General features: G+C 33.3%; 1 protein-coding gene across 4 annotated transcripts in view; it reads left to right on the top strand.

Moving 5' to 3' along the window:
* The window catches only part of Arl4 (ADP ribosylation factor-like 4), an 86645-nt gene that overhangs the window by 29956 nt on the left and 34691 nt on the right, over nucleotides 1-21998 (top strand). For all 4 annotated transcript variants that reach the window (XM_073091141.1, XM_073091140.1, XM_073091142.1 and 1 more), the window contains exon 2: nucleotides 9444-9472. The gene's annotated coding sequence lies outside the window, so the exon portion shown is untranslated. The remainder of the gene's footprint in view (nucleotides 1-9443; nucleotides 9473-21998) is intronic.

The following is a 21998-nucleotide window of genomic DNA, read 5'->3' on the forward strand; positions in this document are numbered from 1 at the left end:
GTTATTCTGGCGCAACTAATATTTTGGTTAACTTAAACACATTTTTCACAGGTGTGATCCGTACTGACGTGAATTTTGTAACGTGACTTAACATAAGACCTATCAGACTAATGTCCTACCAGTTAAGACAGTCAGTACGGTCTTGCATTTGCAGTACGAGTATATTTAGTTAGTCCTTAGTATCGTAATCATATAATAACATACAACAATATGATCAATAAAAAGTGCTACGCCGTTTGGAGCGTAGTCAGAGCTTTAATAATTTTGAATTTGATTTTGATAACAATATGACCTATATATTTTGTACCTTAAGTAAGTGTGCAAGATGGATTAGCCGAAGTCGAGTTCGATTCGCGTCTCCAACAACCATTAACGAGAAACAACTCGAAGAAACTCAATTGGAGTTCGCTAACAAGAGTTTGGTAATACTATGAAATGTTTGAGAAAATTACTAAGCAATTATTCTGAAATGTGCCTAAGAAAATGTAAATTGGCTGCTAAGTAATGAGGGAATGAAAATAGAAAAGCTGCTATAATATTATACAAGTTAAACATCACGTGAAAAACATGTACCTATATACTTAAATAATATGTGACCGTCTGTACATTTTTTTAGTAGAAATGGCGATAGAATGGTAATGCCGGCTAATAGATGATAGAACCCTCTTTAGTTCGTCTCCAGAGGAACCGCCGCCACACCTATTTCTGTCTTATTCTTAACCACAATGTTAAGCGCCGCTGTTTTATCCGAGGCGAGTTCCAACTTAGTCTCCAGGAGTAACAACGTATTTGTAACCTCAAGTAGGAAACTAATCTCATCTGGAGTTGCTTACGGATTTCCATGGGCGTCTCCAGCCATTATCATCAAGTGGATTAGATTCATAATTTATTTAAGATCAACTTTAATAGTGGAAAACTAAGATCATATTCTTCTGCCTATGCTAATTTCATACCAGCAGACGCCTCACATTTTCATTTGTCTTTCACCGGCATGTGGCATATTTGTTTGAAGCCATCAGCCTTGACCTTCAGTAATGAATCCTCCAGCTCTAATTAAGGCGGCTCATTAGCGGCACGTAAATAACTGTGTGGCTTTAAGTTCTTAACTTCACCGATACGGGAATGGTAAACGTTGAAACTTTATGTACTGAAAAGGCAGTAAACATTTTTTTTATATTATAAAGAAATAGCATACCAGCATAGGTATCTGTAAACAACCCGAGAGAAGATTAGAGTTTTGAGGTCGGCCACAGATGCGTTGCTTTCCCCTGAGGAGTTAGAACGCTTCGGATAAGTATATCTCCTTACCACACCCATAAAACCGGAACACAACAGCGTTGAACACTGCTGTTATTTAGCAGAAATAGGCGTGGCTCTGGTGTTTTTATAGTCGAACTCATAGATTAGGATAGATTACTCACTCCTAACAAGAAAATGTAACCAGTTTTAACAATTGAAATTGTCACTGTCATCTATCGTCGTGTTTGAAAAATAGTAAAAAAATGTAGTTTTTAGAGAATTTACGAATGAAACGATATTTATCCGCACTTTTTGTACGATTTCGTGTTGAAAACAACACGAAAAGTTAAGTGCTGCAAAAATGTAGCACTTAACTGCACGTATCGGCATTGTTCCGCGTAAATTACACCATGACAGGCGGAGACGTTAAGCAATTTTACGTATGTGTCAGCCATTTGTGGCTTCAATTAATTACAAGGCGGTGAGATATCTTTACTTATTTAGGGCCGAAGTATAAATAGTTCTACCACCTACTGTTTTATGGGACCTAACCTACAAGTATAGAATTTATTAACAAGTGTCATCACTGTAAGCTTTTCGATTGTAATCACTTAGTCCAACGATTGACACACGTTTTATCACTGGCTGCCGAAACTCGATTTTTACGGCGGATTTTATCGGTATGTCAATAAGGTTCGATGCCCTTTGCTATATATTTTGACATATAATCCAATAACCATAAATATTCATGATAATATTAAAGTATTGCACTTTTCCATTACTGTAAGACACAACTTTATGTGTTCCCTTATGGACGTAGATTTTTAAACGTTTCGGCATAAACCATTTGTTACTGTAAATAATGTATGTTTTGAATTAATTTACATTCACAACGTAGTTATGTTTGGATAAAGACAAACAGCAAAGTTCGTTTATTTATTTGTTATCCAACATTTATGAGTTAAAATTATACTCTATACTTAAGACTTCGCAATTTAAAAGTGCTCAATGCACAAATATTAAAACATCGTTGTCAATTACTATCCAACAGCTTGACACGGGTCTCTTGTAAGAATATCTAAATGCTTTTAAGAACTCTTAAGCGTATAGGTTTCTTCACAATCTTTTCCTTCACTGGTTATGCTAGTGAGAAATAATCACAGACTATTATGTTTAGCAGACTTCTATACTTTAAAATTATACTTATACATTATACTTAAGACTTCTATATATTAGAATTATACTTATGTAACTTTGTTTCTATCTTGCTTTTGCTTATGTGTCATGTGTGAAGACATTTTCTGCCTATAAACAACAGGAAAACAATTGTTCCTTCGATATTTAATAAGTATTTAGGTCAGCGCGTCTTATAAATGTTTATAGTTATTGTCTTTTATTATTGAACATGTTACGTATATACGGAATGTTTAGTCATTTAACATCAATTTGTACAGTAAGTAGTAGGTACTACTGTTCTTTCTTTAAGTTTGATTTTGTTTGTTCGTGTTATTCGTTCTTTTTAATTTTAATATAACATAGAAGACTTTTTGAAAGTGAAGTTTACTGCTAGCAAACTTGACTAATTTTAGTTTCTAAATAATTAATAGTTCCATAGATACAGTTATTATTGGAAAAGCTATCGCTAATTGTCTTAATCATGTACTGTGCAATAACTAAACATTTAAACTATATCAAATTGTAAGCTTATCTTAATTTAAGAAACGGCTAGATCTTTTTAGAGGGAATTTTGGTATTAAGAGGACTTATGGGTGAGTGTTAATGCAGTCGTTAATTTCATATAATATATCGCATAATTTCCTATACCATATAAAACTATTGCTTCCCTTAAAGTCTCCGGAGACTCCCGCATCCCATTGTTTCGAATTCACCGCAGTTGCGTAAGAGACATCCTGTGGAAGCTATATCCATCCTATTTCCTCGTATGGCATCCTGCTTGCTGAATACATTAAGAGTAGTGCTCTCTCACTAGCACAATTGAAGTACCTCGTTAAATGTTAATAAAAGGCTCGTTTGTTCATAAAACTTCGTTACGAAACACGGCCGAAGTTAATGTAATGATTTATTTCTTTAATAATGTCCGGTTTGTATTGCATGGAAGTAATGCACGCTAATGTTATACATCGTACAGAAAAAATATTGTGAATGAACTAATAGATTGAATATTGGTATGATAAATAACATATAAGTATACGTCATATGAGTGTCTGTTAAGTGTTAATTAAATTGAAGTAACTGTCCATTTGCCTTTGCCGGTTAGGCAAATGTTACAAAAAAATGTCTAGTGGCAACTTGTCAGTGCTAATCTTAGAATCACAGATTTTGTTCGAAATTAAAGTGCATATAACTATAGTGGTATACCAGATGTCTTGTGTCCATTACCCAATAATTGTATTGGGCATGAGCCTCTGATACTGAGAAGAAATTTGGTGAAATTGTGTAGAATAAAAAATTAAAGAACTGAATACAAGACTCAACGAAGCCGGTCCCCAAATCTCGCACCTAATATAGAACGACCAACTTACCCGAATACAGAAATCGAATACATTATTTATGTAAGAATAAATCAAGTTTACCGTTTGAAGTGTCCGAAATGGAACCCTCAGTTTACGAGTCAATTAGTCTGTTAAATTATGAAGCCGATCGTCTTTCATAAATAAATTATGAATTTACCGCAATTTCTCTATTCCGTGCCGGCAACCGTTTAATATTCTGTAGAGTTTCATTCTGATTGATTTCGTTAAGTTCTCGAATGCCGCCCTCATTTGAATCATCAAAGGGTTTTAGAACTATCAGATTTATAGCTTTATCGTTATATTTCATTCTAGTTTTAGAAGCTTTTATTTAACTTGCCTTTTTAACTACCATTTGTGGGTCAAATATTGGCAATGAATTATAAGCCAGTTAACCTCAACCGATTCTGCTGAAATTTTGCATACACTTTTGGTTTGGATGACAAAGCATGATTAGTTTAGTGACCTCATTTTAAATCCAATATGGCGGACCAATTAGTTTTTATTAGAACCCCCATGAATATGGGTATCAAATAAACGGCTTTTCTGAGATTAATATGAAAACCAATGTAACGCTATTAAAAATAGTTTAAAAACCTTTTTAATTTTTATTTATTTCTTTATAGTTTCAGAATTATGTTGCTTCACTAAGTTTCCTTCCGTCTAATTAAGACGATTTTTGTATCGTATTTTGAATACTCAGTACGTTCTACTAACATTCGTAGTTCCACAATTGTTTACGGTTACTCATAAGCATAAGACAAACAACGTTACTGAATAATTAATGGGATAATTTACGATATAACGCTCGGCTTCGCTTCGCGTACATTCCTGTGCAAAATCGTGCTGGGATTCTCATGTATACCAATCGATGTAAAGGTTACTTCCAAAAGTGCCTTCTATCTTTGTTTAAAAACTTTTTTATTGGAGTAGCAAACAAGCTTAGCAGTCCACCTGATGGTAATACATCGGTTACCAATTCTATAAACAACAGGTTCTGCCTGAAGCTGATCACAGATGTGGTGCCACTCCCAATTGTTAAGGTCATTCAGTATTCACACAGTTCCACCGAACGCAGAACTGCTTCGGGCTTGAAATGCATGTGGCTATGCTTCCTCGGTCGAGCCATACTGGCTCTACCACCTTCGAAATAGCTTCAGATATTTCCAAGGCGCTTTTAAGTACATTGGAAGAAAGAAATAATAAATGTTAATTTAGAGTAAGATCCGTAGAATTGACGAGAGTTCAATGTACAGCTTACGTATAACCATGAAGAACTAGTCTAGCACTTGTATACAAATAGGTTATTTAATTTAAGATCTGACCAGACAGACCGCTTGTGTCGTCGTAAGTAGATTATCTTGGCTGGCAGATAGTCGCATGAGTAGGAACACCATCGTTTTTAATTTCAATCGAAAACTCCTATTTCTTACTGGTTTCTACCTCTATTTAATGGGATGGTAAAGATTGGAAGGACAAATTTTATAATATTAGAATTGCTTTGTAAATTGAGCTGTATTTTATTTTATCTTAATATAATTATATTTTAGCATTTGGCTTACTTTTAGTTAAGACATTATAATATGGTTTCAATAAAAATAAAAAAATGCGTTTGTTTGCTCGCTTGTACTAAATTACTCCTATCATACATATTTAGATTTTTTACATAATTTTATAACGACAATATATTTGTGCTTCAGTAAAATAGAAAGTCCTGATTTTGTTGCAGATTTATGGTTACCACATTTCACTATTAATAGGTTTTATTTGCTTATTACATCCACATTTAGATTTATCCACAGAACGAATGATGTTGTTAGTAGAAATCTAGTCGCCTAACAGACGGGCTTATTTCATTTATATGTATATTCATTGTATCCGCTTCTTCACTGATATTGCTATCGGAAAAACGTAATATCGTATAAGTACTGATTTCTGGCATCTAATACCTATTCAACAGAGGATCGATACACTCAAATATAGTATTTGGCAGAATCGTTGCCTATTCTAATGTTCGGACTGAATTTGTGTGGACAGATCGCTGTCAATATATTACGATTGGGACATTAATTATGGCTTTATTTACTTCCTTTTATTTTGTTTATTTTTATATTGTTATTGATCATCTTAGCATATTGCTCGCCATACTCGTATGGCATTCAAAATTGTGTAGATATTTCATTTTGAATCGGATGTCTACTATATTATATGAATGAGAACTCACTTTGCAGTGCAATTGTTATTTTTTTCCTTCCTTTCAATCTCATTAATCTAAGTTATTCTGGTTCACTTGCATCACCTGTTAATTCAAGAAGATCTGGAAAGAAGTTCTCAAGACGTGCTCACTTGCTCAGCTCCCAAATATTCTAAAAATAGTGGTTGTAATCAAATGATTGAAATCTATAGATATTTTACACTTTGCGACAAGCTTTATATCCTCTGTATAGAACAATACATGAATAGTAGAACACAAAACTTGTTGACTATTCACACAACTCAACACTTACTTGAACAAAGATGCTGTCATACAAAGTTTATTCAAGTCTCACTTTATGGTTGACCTAAAATTTCCTAGCATTGAGGCGTCAACAGAATCATTATACGAAACACAATTTACTCAACTGCCAAAGCACCGATTTACAAAACAAAGGGCCTACAAATTTAGAACGGCTGTTTCTATGTGAAATACTAACGTTGCCTACTGTAATTTACTTACAAAATTGCTACTTCGATTTTGAGGCATGTTTGAGCAAACATAAATTTGTAACTCCTAGGATATCGGAACGAAGAGTTTGAATATAACGCCTTCAGCATTTATAACTTTTCCGTGCTCTGCCAAGAAATCCAATAACTAAATCGGAAAGTTCCTACACTATTTCTGATTTGGTGACCGCGCAATGCCGGAATAGAATAGTCTGAATAGCAAGATAGTATAAGTTCAATATGAATAGTATAGCAAATGTTATAATATTTGTAGTTAGTAGACTTTGTGTTTCGACTCCACCACCGTCACACATATTTCTGTCTTATAACAGTAGTTTAGCGTTTTTGTGTTCCAGTATGAAGGGACACAAGGGAGACGTAATTATCTGATGCGTTCCAACTTAGTCTTCAAGGGTAGCAATGGATCTGCGGCGGATCTTATATATGAATCTGACCTTATCTAGATTCAAATACTCAGATGTCCACTTACCATCAGGTGGACTTGCTACTTCTATTGTATATTATAAAACAACATAGATAAAACATTAATCAAAACTATTTTATGAATAAAACGCCCATACATTCGTACCCATATATACCATTCGATACTGAAAGCAAAGATAGATAGGTAGGTACTTATATTAAGACATAAACCGTATGTTGGATCATCGACTATAATAATCTAGCGTTTTATGGCCGTCTTGTGATTAATTGGCAAATCAAAGTTGACCTACATTGAGCAATGACCACTAGATCATCTGAATGCGAGGAGGATTTTCGGGCGGGCACTTTATGATATTAATATGGACCAACACATAAATAAAGGGCATGTAGCCTAACTAATATTATAAATGCGAATGTGTCTTTGTTTGTTTGCTAAACTTTCACGTCTTAACGACATAATGACAATTGCATTAAATTTTGTACGTATGCTGTCAGGGGCTCAGGAAAGGACATAGGCACCTTTTATCATGAAAACAGTAGGTACCCATCGTTCCCGAGATATCTTATATATAAATTTCTCGTGTCACAATGTTAGTTACCGTACTACTCTGAAACGGCTTTACCGATTTTCACCAAATTTTATATGCATATCAGTAGGTCTGAGAATCGGCTACTATCTATTTTTCATACCACAAAGCGATAAGGGTTGTTCACCCTTAACATGTTTTTATTTATATGGCAACACAACGTTTTCCGGGACAGCTAGTTTATAGATAAAAATCTCTAAACTTAGGGGACGCCGCGGGTAAATAATCTAGTATAAATTGAAAGGAAGCAGTAATTAAAGAAATGTTACTTGAAACAGATTCAAACCTACTTTGAATACATACGAGTACCACGAAGAGAGTCTGACAAACGTATAAAGCTGTTTCCCTTGGCAAAGTAGACAGACGAATACCAAGAAACCGATTTAGACCATGGTTTGAGCCTTATGGGACTCCCAATGACAGCTACTCTCAGACAAGCCGAAGACAGAGTAGCATATAAGCGACTCGTCTTATCAGATGATTATTTGGTAGATCCAAAGCTTACCAGACCGCGCACGACATTCGGAAACGAAGAAAATGACGAAGTAGAAAAAAAAACGATTATTTGTGGCTACGTGACCGTTACCACCCGTTACCCCTTCTTTTACAAAAGCCAAAAACAAAATTATTTCCATATTCACAGTACAAGGTAATGCCCGCATTATTTCTATATGAGAAAAGGGATTAAGCGCTTTTCGAGTTCTTTCATAGCGTTCGTCCACGCGTCCTTATTCGTAAGTACAATTGAAGGTCTGTTGCCTGATATTCAAAACAAGGCGCTTTTGTGCAAAGACCCGACGGTATACACTATACAGCCCGCATGATTGTGTCCTATGGGCCGAGCGAGTGCGTGCTCGTTTTTAATTAAATTAGAATTCGTCGAGTACACATGTATATTACACGCTTTTTATTAGCTTCACCTGTATGTTTGTATGTTTGTTTGTATGTTTGTAACCGAATTCTTTGGGCGCGATTTTGACCCACTTTAAACGGCCAGATTTCGTTCAAACTTTGTAGATTTATTTCACAATTATACTATTTACTATTCCTTAATTGATTCCTAGATTCATTTAGATTTTCTACTTTTTAGTTAATTTTATCATAAAAGCGTGTTTTTTAGTTTTTTGAACTATATTTTTTAAATTAAGAACATATCCTGTCTTTTTTATTGCTACAAGCTGTGCCACGCAGTTTTTCATACATTTAAAAATATAATACTCTTTTTTTGCGTGATACCCTAATCCTTTTTAAAATTAAGTATCATAAGTTACTCCTCATAACATCTTGTAAATCGGTTCAGCCGTTTCGTAGACTGGCCGAACCAACAGACATACAAACGTTTTAATAGTTTTCTTTTTTGTTATGCCATAATATATACCTACTTTCATATGCATTTAGTTAGATTGTGATATTGTCATTTCAAAAAAATATATAGATACTATAGTATGTATTTTTTATTACTAGAAGACCCAGAGCTTGACTTTATTTTAATCTCACCAACTTTGATTTCATCATAATTTATTTTTTCAAAACCAACTAACCTAACCTTAACCCGTTGTTCTTTTTCATAATATGGTCATGTATTCGTTAACTAAGAAGCAAGTTATCGTTGAAATGAACTTTACAGATTTATGATATCAGCGCTGTCATTTTCTCATTATATATTCCACGTAATATTATTGAAAACAGGTCTTAAAACAGACATTTCGGAGGGAAATGGGCGGCCATTGTCATAGATATTATGAGCGCGTCGCAGAATCATTCATATCCGTCCGATGGCTGGATTCGATAATTCATTGTAATTCATCTCTTATTTAAGACCAATCGAATGGAATAAATTGTGATATCTAAATTTAGTAGCGCTGATAATAACAACGAATAAAGTTGATATATAATATTTTATTTTCTGTTTTACTGAATATTATGTTTTTTGTTTCAGATTACTGTATAGAGAGGGTTCAGCATAAGGTGTGTATTTCATATATTTATTCATACTCTTTAGTGTTATACACGCGTATGTATGTACGAGTATGTATTAAAACATCAGATATTTACTGTTTGACCAAGCCGTAACTTCCATAATCCCTAGGATGCATAAATTTCCATATTCTAGTGTAAAGAATTAGGAAATGTAAATATTTCATGACTAATTTTAATGTTTTTGTTAAATGTGTGAAAATTTACGCACTAGGTAAACATGGTACTTACTAAAACATTTATAAGTAGTTTATTTAAAATGGCTATTTACATTTGGTATAAACATATGCAAGTTTCATCACTGGAAAAGCTAGAAGCGTAGAAGGCTAGAAGTGGCACAAAAAGGCCACTTTACATGTTAGACTTTTACCTACAGATATTTAAGATGAAAATAATAAACTAGATAGTATAAACACATACGAAAAGATTTCGTTCCTCACGAAATTATGAACGAAAAATCCTCAATCATCATTCAATTAAAGCTGACAGCCCAGCGATAAGCAATTACTCAAGATTTACCAATATTTTCATCCAATCTAATAGTTAAATTGATAGACTTGGGATCATCAAAGATCAAGTGAACTTGATTACAAAATTTATTGGTAGGAAGATCCGTTCAATTGAATTTAAAGTCAGACAATTTTTGATTTACAACATAACACTTTATGTGATAAAAGTATAAGCAAAATAAAGAAAATGCATCTCTTTTGATGATAACTGTTTAGTTTTGTAGCCAGTGCGGACCTCATGATTACCAAATCTAAATAAAACAGTCTTGCACGAAGCTTATGACAAATATATTGATACCGATGATTTTTATATTTGGCAGAAATAGAAGCAGCTATTAATATAGACACTATAGTACTGTGTAACTATAAATATTGAACATTTCAACTATTGAGGTATTCTCAGTTTTCTCTTTAATACTATCAAACGCTTATAGTCCACGTAAAACTGCTAGTCCGCTCTGAATATAGAAATGAATCGCATCGCCATTGCAAAATATATCACTACACAGCGGACACTTCAGAGCGGACTAGCAGTTTGGCACGGACTATACCTATTTAAAACACTTGCAGAATAAAACACAGTCGTAGGGGACAATGTTTTCGAAGAAGCTTATCTGTATAGAAATTCCACCCCATTTTGAAATTATAATTGAATAACCACCAATAACTTTTGTTGGGAAAAGTCGGTCATAAAGAGGGTGTGTGAACGCAGAGGGAGGTTCACATGTTCTGCCCTTTTCAAAGACCCACTACATAGAACATTGAGCTCAACGAGAGCACATTAACCTATTCATAAGGCAACTGATCATTCAGGAGCAAGCGGGGTAGAAATTCTATATAATGTGTATAGATAGTACTATATTTTCAAGGTATATCTTACAATCTTTTGATCTCTTTAAAATTGTGTTAGTAATGAAACTAATGAGTCAGTAATGATTGAACCAGATTTAAAAAAATCAATTTGATACAAATGGATGTGGCCATGTGGCCTTTTTGTTTTATTTGTTTTTAAAAGTTTTATTTTAAAACATTCTGCTTATTTACTTAATTATATAGTAAGGATTTTTTTGTCATTACATACAAATATTTTTTTTAAACGTATTAATAAACTTATTTTATTAATTAACTTTTAATGTCTGTCTATGATTTGTGTGTGATTTGATTGAATAATTTTAAATAGCAATTTTCAAAGACGATATGATTATGTGAATAAAGTAGAATCTGAAACCCCCGGTAATAAATCATTTTCTGCATGTATGGGTTAAATTGAAAAACCATTTTTGCCATTAAAGAGTTACTTGTGAGTTATTAAATGGTTAAAATATAGAATTAAAGTAAAAGTAAGTATTGACACATTTATATCATCTTACATCCAATTTCAATCAATACTTAAATGCACACTGAAACGAACAAGAGCGTTTAAGATTCCAAGATGAATCTAACCAACAGTTATTCCCAAAACAAACACACGGTAATAAAAAAATACATGAACATTGGTTGATCAGTGCGTCAAGTACAAAATCAGAACATATTGCAGTGTGGGAACAACCGCCCCCTAACACAGGGCCAGATGCAGCTGCACTCTTATGGGAACTCCCGGACAAGATGACAGACACGATGGCTTAAATCAACACCCCCTATAGCTGTTAACCGGAACACTTAGATCTTTTTATTGTTCTTCGACGCTTCCGACCGTGCTCTAAATGTGTCTTCTTGATAGATTAGTGGAGTACTAAAATTATCGTATAGCGTTTATTATATACGCTTATTTTACTTTAAGACATATTAAGCACAAAGATATACACATACATACATAGAAAGATATACAAAGATATACATACATATTATACATACATACAAAAAATCATAGACACGTAGGTAGATAAATTCTTAATAAAAAGTTTTAGTATTTACATAAATAATGAATTGTAAATAACTTATAAGCTTAAGAAAGGACTATGTTTTTGAAATGGACGGACATTTCAATTTGAGAAATGAAGATAAGTTGTGCATATATGTTTCAGCCTTAGCACAACCCATAAACCAGAATTATGTCATACTTGTCAGTGATAAACAAGATGTACACAAACACTCAGAGTTATAGATTCCAGGCCCAAAGCGGAAATATAAATCATCATTTAAAATTTTGTCTAATTGGAGTTCGAACACATACCTACCCTATTATATTGAAAGTATAGTATTTCCTATTACCCATGGCAAAAAAACAATAAGGAACCACTCCTAAATCACCTGTCCCAGATGCAACGGAAGGAACCTAAAAAATAACACATGGCCAAATATAACAAAAACGAATAATAGTGAAACATATGGTCTATTTTAGTAGCCAGATGCGATAAATGATGCGATAATATGCGAAAATACAGGTTGCCAATATCATATTGCACTTGATGAAATGCTGATTTAGGTAGTGTTCTAAATACAACTTTATATTATATTTAGTTTAAACGCACTAATTCTAATCCTACTTTAAAAGTAACGATAAACAGTTCCAAGAGACATGTAAATATATCCATTAGTTAGTGTGCCCTTAATATTCATTCTCATTCATTTTCAAAAACAAAATTCCTAAATTTACACGTAATTAAGACACATCTTTATTTAGGTTCGCCACCCAATAACAAACATCTTTGCGGTATCCGACATTCTGCAGTTTGCATAATTAATACAAATACCATTATTTTTATTATTCCAGTGCCTTGAAAGAATATCTAACATGCCTATAAAATATTATGACTATGTCTTTGTTTTATAAGTACTTACAAATTTTAAATTACCCTACGACTAAATTAAACTTAGTTTAACCGCAAAAAATGTGCTTACATTTACATTGTTTTGTTTTGCGGTTTTCTATTATTCCAAGCTTACGTTTTGCACAACATAAAATTGCTTGCTCGTATATTAAGAGAGCAAAGGAAATAATATTAAAACAAGGACTTAAAAATGAATACATGATAACTAGTCTCTATTGTACGCAATTATTAAACATGGATTTATGTTTTTATTTTGGGTCTGGCGCTTTAGTTGATATAAAAATATTCTTTCACACTTCTTTTTAACTATATGTACAAAATTCTATTTATTATCGCAATTAAATTTACAAAATCTAATCTATCTACAAACTAAAAATTTATATATTATATACAAAAACATATAATTTAAACAAAAAAATAAATATTAAAGCTTAAGGTAATATAAAAATTTAAATATAAAAAACAATGAGTCCAAATCACTGCCTCCCGGTAGAGTCCCAAGAATGCTGGCTGCGTTGCCGCATTATGTTATATATTTTTCATATAAAATTGTGTTTAGGGGTCCCATTGGCCCACGCTGCGTTATGAGTTTTCCTCCTCCCCCTTTAACAAAATCAACGCCATGTATGTTTCAAGCATAGTAAAATAATATACTTGACGTGTTAATGCCGTAATGTTTTCCCACGGCGATCAGACTTAAGTTACTTTCTTCGATAGCCGACTCGATATCTCGTAATCGACATCGATGTTCGGTATTTCGTGAACGAAAATGCTGTGATTTACATCTCTCCTCATAAAATAGTACGAACGTGCCTCTGGGGCGACTCAACGCCGCCTGTATCGGGAGTGTCACCGCTATTTTATTAGAGAAATATGTTAATCCTCAGAAAATAGTTCTTATTTTCGGTCGGCATTCGTATTTATTGAAGGTCGAAAATGCTTTAGGCTCAGGCCAATACGAGTGTACAGATGTCGTAGAAAATCTGGAATATTGACACAAAGTAGGTATTACTTTAAGGATTAGGATTTATACGTAGTATTTATATGTGCTTACTATTCTACTTAAAAGATATGATAAGATTAAACTTACACTATACTGTTTTGTTTATGATTAGAATTGTGTACCTACGTATGAAATTAAAGGTGGTAGTTTGAAATCTGATAGGTGATACAACCAATATGGGTCGACCGGGAAAGTACTGCCGCTGTACCTACTTTTAGCGTGAATATAAGGACATGTTCCGGTGAAAGGTTGTGGAAGCGAGATGATTAACATATAAGACGACAATCTTAGCTCCTGAAATGGCAACGCATCGGTTATCGACTTCAAGTGGAAACCCTGTTCAATATGGAATTGTTTTCAGCTGTCATGAGGCAGCAGTGGCCACTAACACGTGGACTACATGCTTGTTGGCCTCAGTCGGCCAACTAATTGGTATAACTGTACCGCTTTTTTTTTGTTTACGAGGGGTAAACCTTCAAAAGGTACCCGACGACGTGGGAGCGACGCCGGTTTATGTGGGATTTTTACCTCACTAAAACCCCGCCGGTGGCCGTCCTCAACGCTTGTTGGAAAACTCCGGGATCTCCGAGGATCCGGGATCTCCGGGATCTCCGGGATCTCCTACAAAACAAAGTATTGTCCAAAACAAGATTGTATTGTATGATTTCATCGACTTATTTATAAATAATAGTCATATGCCTGTAAACTCTGCTTACTATTAACAATGTAGCAATTTGTAATACTGTAATTTATTACAGTCATTAATTTGTATTAGCTTCACTGCTCCGGATATACAATGTTATAACGCCAACGTATCCGTAAATAACTTAACATTAGTTTAACCAAATTATTGTAGATCTTGCAAAATGTGCCTATTATGTAAGTGGATATTTGCTCTCTCGTCAATTAATTACTGTCCCACTGCTGGGCAAAGCCTCCCTTTCATAGTGAAAAGGGGTTAAGTCTATCGCGTTCTTCAAATGCGGATTGGTAGACTTCACGCAGAGTTTGTTACTAATATCAGAACTTCTAGTATAAAGAAATTGTCAAATACCGATCTTCGGTAGACAAAACATTGGATAGATTGAATATTAATAACTTATTTATAATAAGTAACAGGGACTAATCACAAAAAAATAGGCGTTTCATTTATGACTCATAACGACTGGTACCAGCTACAGGTACGCATTAAAATGTTAATAAGCACTGCACTTTTACAGTCTTATCTATAATTGCCTCAATAGATTTATATTTATTGATAGCTTGCCTTCTCACGGTCCATTGACACTGACCTCAGTCGCATACGGGCCGCTTTCAAGGTTCTAAAACTAAGACACACACACAGACACGACACATCGAAAAGGACGAGGCAGACATCGTTTCATCTAGTCTTACAAATAAATATAACTGAAGTGTCTATTTTTAATTTATAATTAACAGTTTTTAGTTATGAAAGTATAAAAAACTTTATCTAATGTATATTTTATTACGCTACTTTTATTTTTGAAGAATAAAAGGATTCCGCTCAAAAAGAATAAATACCACCAAATTTTCCAAACATTTATAAAGTTAATAGGTATCAGTCTCCTTTAAAAATGTTGCTATGTTATTATTGTTGAGAGTATAAAATTACGTTTTATCTATATCAAACAGCGAGGCAAAGCTCATTCAAATATGTAAACACATGGGACAAACCAAATGAGCGTGCTTTATATCCTGATGCTTTAACTTTTGTTTAAACTAAAAGAGGCATGTCGCCGCGGTTCATATCCTAACGTAGTCTCTTCTTTAAGACCAGCTCTTAACGCGACCATTAAATAAATCCATAATATTACATGTGTCCAAACTTTCTAGACTATTTTTATGTGTCTACAATGTTAATATGTACATAGCTGACTCATTTTTACTCGGCTACAACTCAAATCCAGCATCCTGATAAATAAAGTCCAATAATACTGAAAAAACTTTTAAACAGATTTCTTTTAAATAATAGTGCTATTTTATACATTTTTTTTAGTAAATATTTTATAATAATTTTAAAAGGAATTATTTTGAGTCGTTCTGCGTCTATAATTTAGTGACTTCTTGTGACCACTTTTTGAGTCATGAAAAAGTAGATTGTGAAAATTTATAAAAAGCTACTTTCCCGAGATAATTACAATAGCAATGTTAATAATAAAAAAGCTTTTAAATTACGAAATAATAAATAATCTCTAAAACATTAAAATGTGTACTAGACTTAAATATTCTGGAGTTCGTTTCAATAATAGACTTGCAAAAATTCCGTTGATTAAATTCGCAAATTAATATCTCTGAAACCTAAAATGGATGGATGGCTATCTTGAATTCCTAATATTCTCCTTACAAAAAGATCTAAACGATACTTCTTCATGTAATATTATAAAATGTTCATAAATATATTTTTCTTAGGATTATTCGAAACTTCGTTATTATACTAGGAAAGTCGGTTAAAAATAAACAAAAATATTGTTATGAGATTACACGCCCCGGAATTTTGAAATTCTGCGAATTCCTTATTTCCTTTGATAACCCTTATTAGACATTATTATTGAAATACCGGACATGATAGAGTTCCGCAATATTTAATTTAAATAAACAATTTTAGATTGACACTAAGTTTTACCCACGACTTCGTTCGCGTGGTCTTTATTAAGTCGTTTAAAATAATTATTGCATTTTGACATTTTTATCTAACACGTAGGAACATAAAATAACAATAAACATTATTAAAACTTATCATTGTGTATTATGCGTGATCATAAAAACATTTCTCAACACAATATTTAAATATTTTAACCGTTTCCCAAAGATAGATTCGTCGCGTATTTTTAAAATATCTGCATTCGAGCAATTGTCATTCGGAATCCGGGCCGCAAAAATTAACGACATTAGCCCATCGCGAGCGGATCTAGTTCTACTAGTTAGGGTGCACGTTAACTAGGTCGGATATTAGGGGACCGGAATGAGACCGGTGGGTCATCCGAGTGGGTCGGCGCGGGTGTGGACCGCCATCCGTCATCTGAATGAATTATTTATTGATATCGCACGACGTGAGCGACACGCGTGTTCCATAATAATACTCACTCACTCACTCTATATACGCGAAAAGAATTTGAAAATGTGATTTGAAATGCAATGTGGATACATACAAGATGAATTAGATATAGCAATCTGTGCAGATTGTTCACATGAATGGTTCGAATTAGGTTTAATCTGTATTTATTTATATATTGACTTACTAATAATGAGGTTATATACCAAAACCATAAGAAAATTAAGGAAAGGTACTATTAGGTAACAAGGTAGTATCAACTACGTTGTTTGATGTTATATCTACAATCATTATTACAATTAAGTTTTATTCTTCTAGTATTTTTCTATAGCGTAAAATTTAGGTGCCAATTAAATTAAATTTTAAGAAATGGTTAAAAATAAGAAAAGTTTACTATTAATAACTTTCTTCAAAAGTATTTGTTCGTCGAACAAGTTTGTGAGAACCTGCTTAATCCAAAACTTATATTTAACGAATTCATTAGCCCGCAATGCAATTAACTTTAATCCACATTAATTTTATGAAATTCTCAAAGGTAATTAATACCGAGACTCGTAATAAAAATTTGTCGTATACATAATCCCGACCTCTGTGTATTTCAAGTGTCTAAAATTGCTAAGGATTATAAAATTGTGATTTAAAACTGCCTGTGTGTTATCAACCCACCGAGATTTATCGATATCATTGAATATACTTAAAACATGTTCTACAAAGGTATTTTCGGCTCGAGGGCGTATCTATGACTTGATTGTGCCCTATTGTATTCCGACTTAAAGGGTGTGGGTGGCCACATTCACTAACACAACGTTTAGCATCACCCTTAGGGATAGCTATACGTGACCTACCTCACGACATCAATGATGAAAATGCTACAATCTCTAGCAGCGGCATTATTTTGCTATCAAGCATGCCGTCTACCTGATGGAGATCTAAATGGAGATTTGTTATCAACTAAATCATAATATATAGGAGTTAACATGAAGTATATGACTCTTTCTGTTTTACGCCTACCCATATTCATTAAAAGAGGATACAGCAGCGCTATACTGCTGCTATAAAAAGTTGCGGCGATGGTATACTCGAAGCACAAAGGGCTCAGCTACCTCAAATTTTATAAATTTACAACTTTTTAACTTATTCTCTCAACCCTTTACAGCGCTTTGAATTGCCAATATTTGTGATTCGTATTAAAACTGGTTTACGATTCAAAGGCGCCGCTTTGAACACAGTTCAGTTTCGTGAATGGAAGATATCTGAATACTGAAATATATTCTCAGATGTATATTTTGATATCGATGTATTCTGCAGGCTTCATTTCGTACAACTGAGTAAATAATGTTTTATTCGGAATTCATCAGAAAACCTACATAATTTGTTGATGTATTCCTTGACTATCAGAGAAATTATTAAATTATACCAATTAGGTTATAAAAGGTACTAAAAAATCATAGTCCAAAAATATCACAGAACTATTAATTGTCTACTCAAAAGGAGTTTTAGAATAACTTTTTATCGCTAACTTTTTAATAGATATGTTAGTATTCCAATTAACTAATTTAATACGAAAACCTAATACACCGTTCCTAACTACATTACACGGAAACTTTACGACATTTACTTAATGAAGACATAAAACAAATATAATGAGCAGTAACTTGTTGTTGATAAGCAAACTTTCTAGCAACTGTATAATCTTAATGACCCTTCACTTTCATTTGTCAGAGTAATTCCGAAACAAATATGTAATGTTTGTAACTTAACTTATACCTTCATTTAAATATTATGTAAATTAAGAAAACTCCTACGGCCCTTTTTACATTAACGATTTGTGGACAAATAGAAAAAAACTAGGTGAATGCTATGCAGTGAGGAGATATGGATGATAAGGACCACGCAATATTGAATGAATACTCAACTCGTTCACTCGCGATGGACGTCAAATTGCTACTTTAATTGTTTTCACTTTACACCCAAATTTTTGAAAATCGAATGGCACTTTTGGCACTTGGCGCGAACTCCAAATCTCGACAAATGTTTGTCTCAATTTGTTTTGATACAAAAACAAATCATCTACTATCCACACATTTGGATTAGTTGCGGTTTGTCGAGCTTTGCCAAGCTCGTCGACGAATAAATATAAATAATAATTGTCCGGTTATAAGCTTTTGTTCGTTGTCCTAAAAAAATATTTTAAGGATTCTCCGTCCCCTTTGACTTTCCGAATAATCTGCTACGAAATGAAAAATAAAAACGGACTTACTAACTTGACAATGTAGGTCAATGACTTCCTTTTTAAGCCCCTTTTTCATTTTCCCTCATATTAGCATCAAGAATAGCTGAATATTTTCTTTTCTTTCGCGGCTAAATTCGGTTAATATATTTTTCATGGAATCCGTGAATGGAATGAGGGTTTTACACTTAGAATATGTAACATCTTTGTTAACCTCTAGTTTTTTTCTGTCTTCATTTTTTATTTATTATTACATTACTGTTTGCATTTGTGGCAAGTAGAAATCGTATGTAAGATAAATGAAAGGTAAGTCGATGCATGCATATATGGATAAGCGTAGTATAGACAAAATTGTAATAATACATACAGCAACCAATACTTATGTTCAAATGATGAGAGTTATTTGTACAGAAAGGTAGTTCTAACAACTATTTTAAGAAGTTACCTGCCACTAACTAAAACATTAAAATATAAAAAAAAATTCACATTACATTTTACGAATGAATTTCTAATCCTTTTTAATATTTTTGCAAATTAATGTATGGTCCAAACCTTTCTATTTCGAGAGAAGACCCGTGCCCAGAAGTGGGTTAACGACAAATCGTACTTACTAATAATACTAAGAAATAGCCTATATGGACACTTAAGACAATCTATGCTCACAAACAATTCAAAATTATTTTTCACTAATCAACTATAGCCATATACCTCAAACGTTTTATATCAAGGCTTCAAGCAGTATCTAAATCTGGCGCGTCCTAAAAGATTACTAAGGACCCTTTGTGTTTTCGCGTGGTTTGCTGACTCCGAGCCCTCTCGGCCTCTAGTGCGAGGACTCCTTATGCGGTGTCTGTGCTCCTCAACCTACTTCCACTAGTGGTTATTGTTGTTCCAGTTTAAGTATGAGCTTTTGTAGTTACCGTTGCAAACTTTGAAAGCGGTAAAATAGGACAGGATCCTTAGAACTTTATAAAAAAGTTCCTTTATATTTTAATCTTCATCCTTAACCTATTAATATCCCATTACTGGGCACTTTAGAATGAGGACTAGTTCGCTAGCCTGGAAATTGCGAAGTTAATGACGGGATTTCACTTCACGAAACTTTGAGAACCTATTGATGAAATGTAAAACGTAGATTTTAATTATTTATTTATCAATATATATTAACGATGAAATTGCATTAATTTAATGACATTTTGGAGCTCTTTTGATTTAGTTTTTATTGTATGGTGCATGTAGGCCAATCAATTCACCTACTAGCCGCATTGACAATAATAGTACCACTTTCATTTCCAAAGATTAAGTAGTAGGGTAATGTTACTTTGTAAAATGCCTACTTTAAAATTTTTAAAACTCACTATCAATAAACACGTAACCGGTAATTATCCGAGTAGGACATTTCTATTGTAGTAAATTACTATAGATTTTGTCTACCAGTTAAGTCAATAGTAAATAGAGCCTTGTTACTTAACTCTACTCACTCATGTCGTCAAATTGTTCTCATTTCTTATGCAAACCTAAGCCTAATATTTTATTCCTAAATTATAAAGCAATAGAAGAGGTATAAAACGAATATTTATTCTAGTCGTATCCTAATCCCGTATCACCAGTTACATTTTAATAAAAACAAAAACATTTTCGTTATAAACACACTAATAATATGGTTTTAAATAAATTAGTGTCATCCGTCTTAAAGTCTGACGATTAAATTTCAAGTTCCGACGAATTCAAAGTTCGTCGGAACGAAACCCTAAACTGACAAAGCATTCGTAAGATGGTAATTCTGTGTCTATTTTATATTCCAATGCTTGGTCTAGAACTTTTTTCAACCATGACTCATACATCGTGTTCTGTATTGAATGCAGGACACCTGTTATGATTAGAAAAAAATATTGTACTAACACACAGCCTCAATACTGGTTTAGGTAGGTTGTTTCAAGGTTGAACAAACGAGCTTATAATTGTGTAAATGTGTACATTGATGAGTAATAAAAAAAATATCTATACAAATAACTAATTGTAGTATCTACGAATATTATTTGCCCCCTCTTCCCCCACCTTGTAATATTTTAATCAATTTAATTTCTATTCCTAATTTGAGTTTCTATTTTAGAACAGAATAGCATTTTGATTAAACGACATTTATTTTAAAAGCATTGCACTACTATCAATGAGGACTAAGTTGGAATGTCTCGTGTATGTCTTTTCTTTACGACGCCCTTCAAACCAAAACACAACACTGCTTAACAGTTAGCACTGATGCTATTTATAATTACCACGCTGTTATAAGGTTGTATGTATGTAACGGAATTTTTGAAATCGATTTTTACCCACTTTGAGCGGTCCAATTAATTTAAAATGTTGAAAAATTATCAAGAACCGATTACAATACACGATTTTAATAATTTTATCCCATTCTCCTCGTCAGGATCGTCAGGAATCAGGATTAACGATTTTCCATGTGCGATTTTAGCGTGGTTTTTAGTTTTTAAACTATAATTATTACCTAAAACAGATATGACTGCGTTTCTTTCGAAGTCGAACCACGAAGGGTTCTCCTCGATTCAAAACCTGGCCATTATACCACTCCTTACAAAACTCATAACACAAACTCCATACAAACAAATTAGCGAGCGGAAGCTATTATTTTATAAGTAATACATGTTTATAAAAACACAATTTAATTTGTCATACTATCAGGAAGAAGTATTAGGTTAGAGCGTGTAGCAAGGTTATCGGAACATTCGTAGCGTTCTGGCAGCGGTGACCTCACTGATAACTCCTAGGAGTTTCCAGCGGCATAATAACTCCGTTGTTTGATTATTTATTGTACACAACAGCTATTAGTTCAATAATACAGAACATCTGCATTAAATTACGCGTTCTTCTCTCAGTTGTGTCCTATTTATTGTTTTCTTTATTAGTACTTAT

This window comes from Epargyreus clarus, unplaced genomic scaffold (genome assembly GCF_041222505.1).
Source record: "Epargyreus clarus isolate Ecla_fem2 unplaced genomic scaffold, WU_Ecla_fem_2.2 ptg000034l, whole genome shotgun sequence".
In the NCBI taxonomy this organism is placed as follows: Eukaryota; Metazoa; Arthropoda; class Insecta; order Lepidoptera; family Hesperiidae; genus Epargyreus; species Epargyreus clarus.